Raw genomic sequence first — 7,203 nt, 5'->3', positions numbered from 1 at the left:
GGAATAGATTTTTATATTATTTTAAATCTAAATTAATTATTTTATATACTGTATAAATTTAATTTTAGATCTGAAATAATATATCTTATGCGATGATCTAATAGGATTAGATGTATAACATGTATGATATGATCATATTCATGTGCGTGCCTAGTTTGTTTGATAATTTACATGGTGATGTAATTGGTTTTTGAAATTAGATTTTAGTAGCCCAATACTCGAATTGAGAAGATCACCAAGCCATCCGATCATAAGAGCAAGTAGGATTTAAAGACCCTCTCTTCTATTCGATGGGATGCGCTTATGATGTATAGGGGTGCTATTGTGATCAAGTCTCATGATTAAGAACAGTGAAAAAAATTTTAAAATTATTTTGATCATAAATATGTTTAGATTAGAACTAAAAAGATTTATAGTTAATTAAAATTTTAACAAAATAAATTCAGATATAAAAATTAGATTTTATGATTTTAATTGTATGATTACATATGATGTATAAATCTGAATTTCAATGATACATATGATATATATATGAAATTGATACATGTTTAATTGTTAAACATAGTATTTGAAAATTAATTTTTGATTTGAAATATATGGTATGCTTCACTAGAAATCCTAGTAGAATAGTTTTACAAACTGAAATATATATTTCACATACTTAATTTAGAATTAAATTTTCAAAAAAATTTAGATTTGAGAATTAAAGATCTTAAGATGCCTCATAAATCGATGGATAATGGGTTAGCATGAATCAGGTCGTCAACTAGGTTAGACCTAGGATTAGAAATAAATATAGACTAATTAGAGAAATTGATTATATCTAATCAAATATTGAATTAGAATAGATCGAAATTATTTTAGATCAACCTCAATAGTTGTAGCTTGATCAAGTTATATTTTTGACCATATCAATTGGACCATGATCGTGGCTTATAGGTTTAGTCTGAATCCTTTGGCTGACTAAATTGAAACTAATCCATCAATTGGTATCTAAGATAAGTCTGGCAATATTGCATGGTCATTCGATTGGTGGTTTTTAATTGGTAATCCGCTTACCTGGCCATTTCGATGGTGTCTAAGGCAAGCCGAGGCAGACCCTCCCATCGATCTCATTTATCTGGCTAATTCGATAGGTCATATTTTGATTAGGTCATTGATTGATTCAAGCTAACCCATGCCATTAAGGTAAATCAATATGATTGATTTAGGTGTCTCTTGACTAGCTTGTATCAAGTCCTCTTCATGACTTGACGAAGTTAGTGGGAGGACTTATGACTCACAGGTAATTTCTTCTCTTATTCTCAAATCATTAAATCAAATCTTTTAAATTATTAGATCCTTAAAATGATACAGTTATGGAGATAACTAGTTCATAGCCTCCTATTAAGGTGCATAATAATGCGTCTAATATTTTAAATAGCATTGGAGATGCCATATATATGGTGTCTATTGGGTATTGAATTATCATTCATCATATAATCACCTTATTGTGCCCTTCAGATCAATGGTCAGGTTAGCTGAGCCACACTCGGATTTGGGTATTTATTTGTTGGGTGTACTTGGTATTGTCATGTTAATGGTTGGATCTAATCAGAATTTTTAGTGGAGGTGCCACACACCTGCTAAAGAGATGCCAGAATAAAATCTAATTGCTAGAAATTATTTAGTAAAATAATTAGTTAAGAACCTATCCATGGATGCATTAGGATTGGTCGAGTCACACTCGGATCCGAATACAGTCTGTGTGGATTCTAGTACCCGTTAAGGGATTAATATAATTCTTTGAATTAGAAATAAAGGCTATCAATTCATATAAAATAGTGGGAGGACCTTTAGACTAAAGTTCATATCTTTAAGATTTAAATAATTCATATACTAATAGATTTTTGATTTTTTTTTCTGCTATGGCTAACATATTATCGCTTCGATCACTGTTGGACAGCGACAAACTTATCGGACTAAATTTTGATAGTTGATATCGAAAGCTTAAGATCATTCTGGAGCATGAAAGGATCTTGTATATACTTATGGCTTCCGCACCTAAAGAACCTACTGCCAATGCACCTATGTTATGAGAGACACTTATATGAAGTGGCTCAGTAACCGCACTAAAGTCTGTTGCATTATGAGGGCAGCCATGAATGATGAACTTAGTCGTAAGTTTGAGGATGCACAATCTGAGGAGATGATTCAATTGTTGAATTAGTCTTTTGGCATACCTGAGGATGCTGAGAAATATAAAACCTCATGCACTGTGTTCAATGCCCATATGTGAAAAGGAGCGTCAGTCATAGATCATGTATTATACATGATCGAGCAGATTGAATACTTAAGCAAATTTGATTTTCTGTTATATGAAAGTTGGACAAGGATGCTATCCTAAACTCGCTACCAAAGTCCAACCTACCCTTCTTGAGTCATTATAAAATAACAAAGCCTGTAGTGAACTATTATGGTTTGCTATGATTGCTGCAAATATTCGAGATGGACCATTAGCTCCAGAAGGAGCCGGTGCATGTTGTGAGAGAATCATCTATAGGTCATCATTCCTCCAAGAGAGGAAAGAAGAAGGTGCAAAAGGTTCATGCCACCGATCCAAAGTCAAAACAGGGCAAAAATTCAAAAATCGATAAGAGTCAGGCAAAATGCTTCTTCTGCAAAATATTGGATTATTGGAAGAGAAACTGTCCTGCATCTATTGCTTCCCTTGATCCAAACAGACCAAAGAACAAGAGAAATAAGCAATTAGTTGCTTTACAAGGTACTTATATAATAACTCCTTGTAATTTCTCTGTATGTGATACTACTATCTGGGTATTGAATACCAGAAATCTGATTAATATTTGTAATTCATTGCAGGGACTACAGATCAGTAAAAAATTTAGAGAAGACGAGTGATTTCTGAATGTTGAAGATGGAAGCGTTGTTCCAGTTCTAGCTTTAGAAACTATGCAACTTATTTTCGAGTCTAGTAATGTCATATTAGATGAGTATCATTATTGTCTTTCCTTTCTGATGAATGTCATCTCTATAGGTTTTTGGCCAAATTTGATTTTAAAATTTTTAATAAAAAATATTTTTTTTGATATCATTTTGAATGATACTAAAATCATGCGAGGACAATTGAAACATGGCATATACTTACTATCATAACCTGTTGATATAATATACACATCCAACAAACATCCTAGGATAGATAATGTTAGCTATACTTATCTTTGGCATTGTAGGCTGGGTCATGTGAACAAGAATAGCATAGAAAAGTTAATCAAAGAGGGTATTTTTGAAATTAATGATTGTGAATCATTACCGATCTATGAATCCTGTCTACTTAATAAGATGACCAAGTTATCTTTTAAGAGAAAAGATGAGCGAGCCAATGATGTTCTAGGCCTAGTACATAGCGATGTATGTAGATCTATGAACATAGATGTCAGAGGAGGATATTATTATTTCATTATATTTACTAACGACCTGTCGAGATATGGATATGTCTACCTTATGAAGCATAAATTTGAATCATTTGAAATATTCAAATGATTTCGTAATGAAATAGAAAAATAGATTGGGAAGAGTATTAAAATTCTTTGGTCAGACCGAGGAGGTGAACACCTCATCGATGATTTTCTAACATATCTAAAAGAGAATGAGATTCTTTCACAATAGATCCCTCCTGAAACACCATAACATAATGGGATGTCAGAAAGGAAGAATTGAATACTGTTAGACATGATTTGGTCTATGATGAGCTTTGCGACTCTATCAATCTCTTTTTGGAGATATGCTCTTGAAACTATCTGCTACATACTTACTAAGGTTTCGAGCAAATCTGTAAATAAAATACCATATGAGATATGGTTAGGACATAAGCCAGTGCTCTCACATCTTAGGGTATGGAGATATCCAACTTATATAAAGCGTTTAAAGACAGACAAGCTTAGATCTAGATCTGATAAATACTAGTTCATAGGATATCTTAAGAAAACTAAAAGGTACTACTTCTATCTCACTAAAGAATAAAAGGTGTTCTTCAGCAATAGGACAGTCTTTTTAGAAAAAAATTTTTTGAGAAAGGAACTAATCCACTAAAATCGAACTTAGTGAAGTTCGTGAAGTAGAAATATCGACATATACAGAATTAGATTTGATTGGAGAATCAAATTCAAATCTTGTAGAGGCACTATTAAGGAGATCCGATAGAGTACTGTCAATCGAACAGATACTATGATTTCTTGGTTCAAGATGGTAATCCTGTCGAACTAGATAAGAACGACGAGGATCCAATCACCTACATAGATGCTATGCAAAGGCCCGACTCCCAAAAATGACTTGATGCCATGAAATCCGAGATGGTGTTGTTGGAGATTAATGGTGTATGGACATTGATTGATCCACCCGAAAGAATTAAACTCATAGGGTGTAAATGGATTTTCAAGAGGAAAAGAGGAGTGGATAGAAAGGTGGAGATCTATAAAGTCCGTCTAGTTGTCAAGTGATACCATCAGCATTATGGTATTGACTATGACAAGACATTCTCTTCTGTGGCAATGCTCAAGTCCATCCGGATCATACTTGCGATAGCGGCACACTTAGATTTTAAGATCTAACAAATGGATGTCAAAATCGCTTTCCTTAATGGAGAACTAGAAGAAGAGGTGTATATGATACAGCCTGAAAGGTTCACATCCTTAGATAAATCTAAAGTATGCAAGCTAAATAGGTTCATCTATGGACTGAAGTAAGTATCTAGGAGTTGGAATATACGTTTTGATAAGATGATCAAAATATATGACTTCGTTAGGAATGGAGAAGAGCTTTGTATCTACAAGTAGGCTAACGATTCTATAGTCATCTTTGTTGTACTGTATGTAGATGACATATTATTAATAGAAAATGATATTTTAGCTTTTCAAAATATAAAGCTGTGGCTATCATCATATTTTTTTCATGAAAAATTTAGGAGAAGCATCCTACATCCTAGGGATGAAGATCTATAAAAATAGATCTATAAAAATAGATCTAGAAGGTTGCTTGGGTTGTCCCAATCCACGTACATCGATATCATGCTGAAACGGTTCAGTATAGAGATTTTAAGAAAAGATTATCTACCGATAGATCAAAAAATTTCTCTCTCTAAGAAAGATTATCTGACAATCCCTTAGGAGAGAGAGTGTATGAGTAGAATCCTATATGCCTTGGCAGTGGGATCTATCATGTACGCTATGACGTATATAATATCGGATGTGATCTATTCACTAGGAATAGTAAGTAGGTACCAATCTAATCCGAGAGAGAACCATTGGAAGGTTGTGAAGACAATCCTTGAGTATTTAAGAAATACTAAGGACTAATAGCTTATCTATGGAGATACTAACTTGAAACTTGTGGGATATACTGATTTCAGTTTCTAGTCAGATCATGATGATAGCAAAAGCGTGTCGGGCTATGTGTTCACTATGAATGGAGGAGCAATTTACTGGAAGAGTTCAAGCAGTATACGGTGGCTGACTCAGTATGTGAAGCGAAATATATTGCAGCATTTGATGCTGCAAAGGAGGCTGTTTGGTTGAAGAAGTTCATCACTGAACTTGGAGTGATTCTCTCTTTTGATGGTCTAGTTTACTATATTGTGACAGTACAGGAGATATAGCGTAAGCAAAGAAGCCCAAGTCGCACCACAGAACCAAACACATTCTGCGACGCTATCATCTTGTCCGTGAAATCATAGATCGAGGTGACATCGAGCTGAAAAAGATTGACGGAAAAGAGAACCTGACTGACCCCTTCACTAAAGCTCTTAGGATCAAAGAGTTTAATGATCATAAGTGAAAGATGGGTATAAGATACTATTCTGATTGGCTTTAGTCCAAGTGAAAGTTGTTGAAAATTATGTCCTAAAGTCAATTGACTTATTATAAATAATTAGATTTTGTATATGAATTATTGATCAATAAATAAAAGTTATTTTAATTTTTTCATCACATGGTATACATCTTCTTTATTAGAACTCTTGTATTGTGATAAAGTCCTTAGAATTATATTATGATCGATATAGGAGTATTTATTGAATAGTTCTTAAACATGTTTGTGACCAAATGATACATCATTAATAGGATGATGATGTTTATTGAATATAGATCATTATGTGCCATATAGGTTGGTTGTCTTTATAACCAAAGAGTGTGGAGATATTGGTATAGTATACAGGTGAGATATAGGAGTACATCATTACTGAACAAGTGACTCACCTACTGAGCGCTCTGCTGTCAAGAGCAGCTCATAAAATGTATGGCCATAAGTGTTCCTCAGACTTGAGATCACTATAGTGACTTACAAGCAACTCACTATGCTTAGGTACCGAACTATCTATATTTCTAATGCAGTGATGAAAAGCTATTAGATACAGTCAAGTACTTGCGAAGTCTATGTGCGAATCAAGATAGAATTGATCCCTCTGAATTATAGAAGTTAATGCATCACTGTATTTCAATTAAGTAAAATCTTGATCAGGATAATCCATGTGATGGATTTGAAAGATTAAAATATGATGTGGATGACTGTTTCAGGATTGACAATTAAATCTCAAATCATTTTGAGCATTAGGATCAAAGGGATGAATTATACGGTAACTATATGTTGAGGTTCTAGAATATTACTTTAAAAATATTTGATTTATCCGAATGTCGGATATCAGTGCTAGATGGTCACTTCGATTAGTATAGAAAAGAGTTCCTATGCTACCGACTTAGTATTCGAACCTATAGAATCGCATATAAAAGTCAAATAATGTAGAAAAAAATTAATCAGATATTTATATGTTCGATTTGAAAGTATGAGACTTGATTAAACATATAGATTAACTTGATTGAGAATTAAATTATAGATCATACGGAATTAAATATTGACTATGTTCAGCTAGCACTGCGTATGAGGTGCAGGTTTGATTTCGGAGATAAATTAAATCAAATCAATGATCCAAGGGATTATGAGAGAATGGATTGAGTCCTAATTACTTTAGATCAGATCTAATATAATTAAACTTAATTTTATTAAGGCTTGATTAGGTTAATTTATCAAGTTAAACTTGGATAAGAATCCTAATTGGAATAGGATCAGCAGTCTTTTCGAAATTGATTCGAATCAGATTCGAATTGATCCAAATCTGAAAATCTGATTTGGTGCAATTAGCCACTTTTTTCA

The sequence above is a fragment of the Elaeis guineensis genome, chromosome 1 (genome assembly GCF_000442705.2).
Source record: "Elaeis guineensis isolate ETL-2024a chromosome 1, EG11, whole genome shotgun sequence".
NCBI lineage: Eukaryota > Viridiplantae > Streptophyta > Magnoliopsida > Arecales > Arecaceae > Elaeis > Elaeis guineensis.
This window is presented reverse-complemented; position numbering follows the sequence as displayed.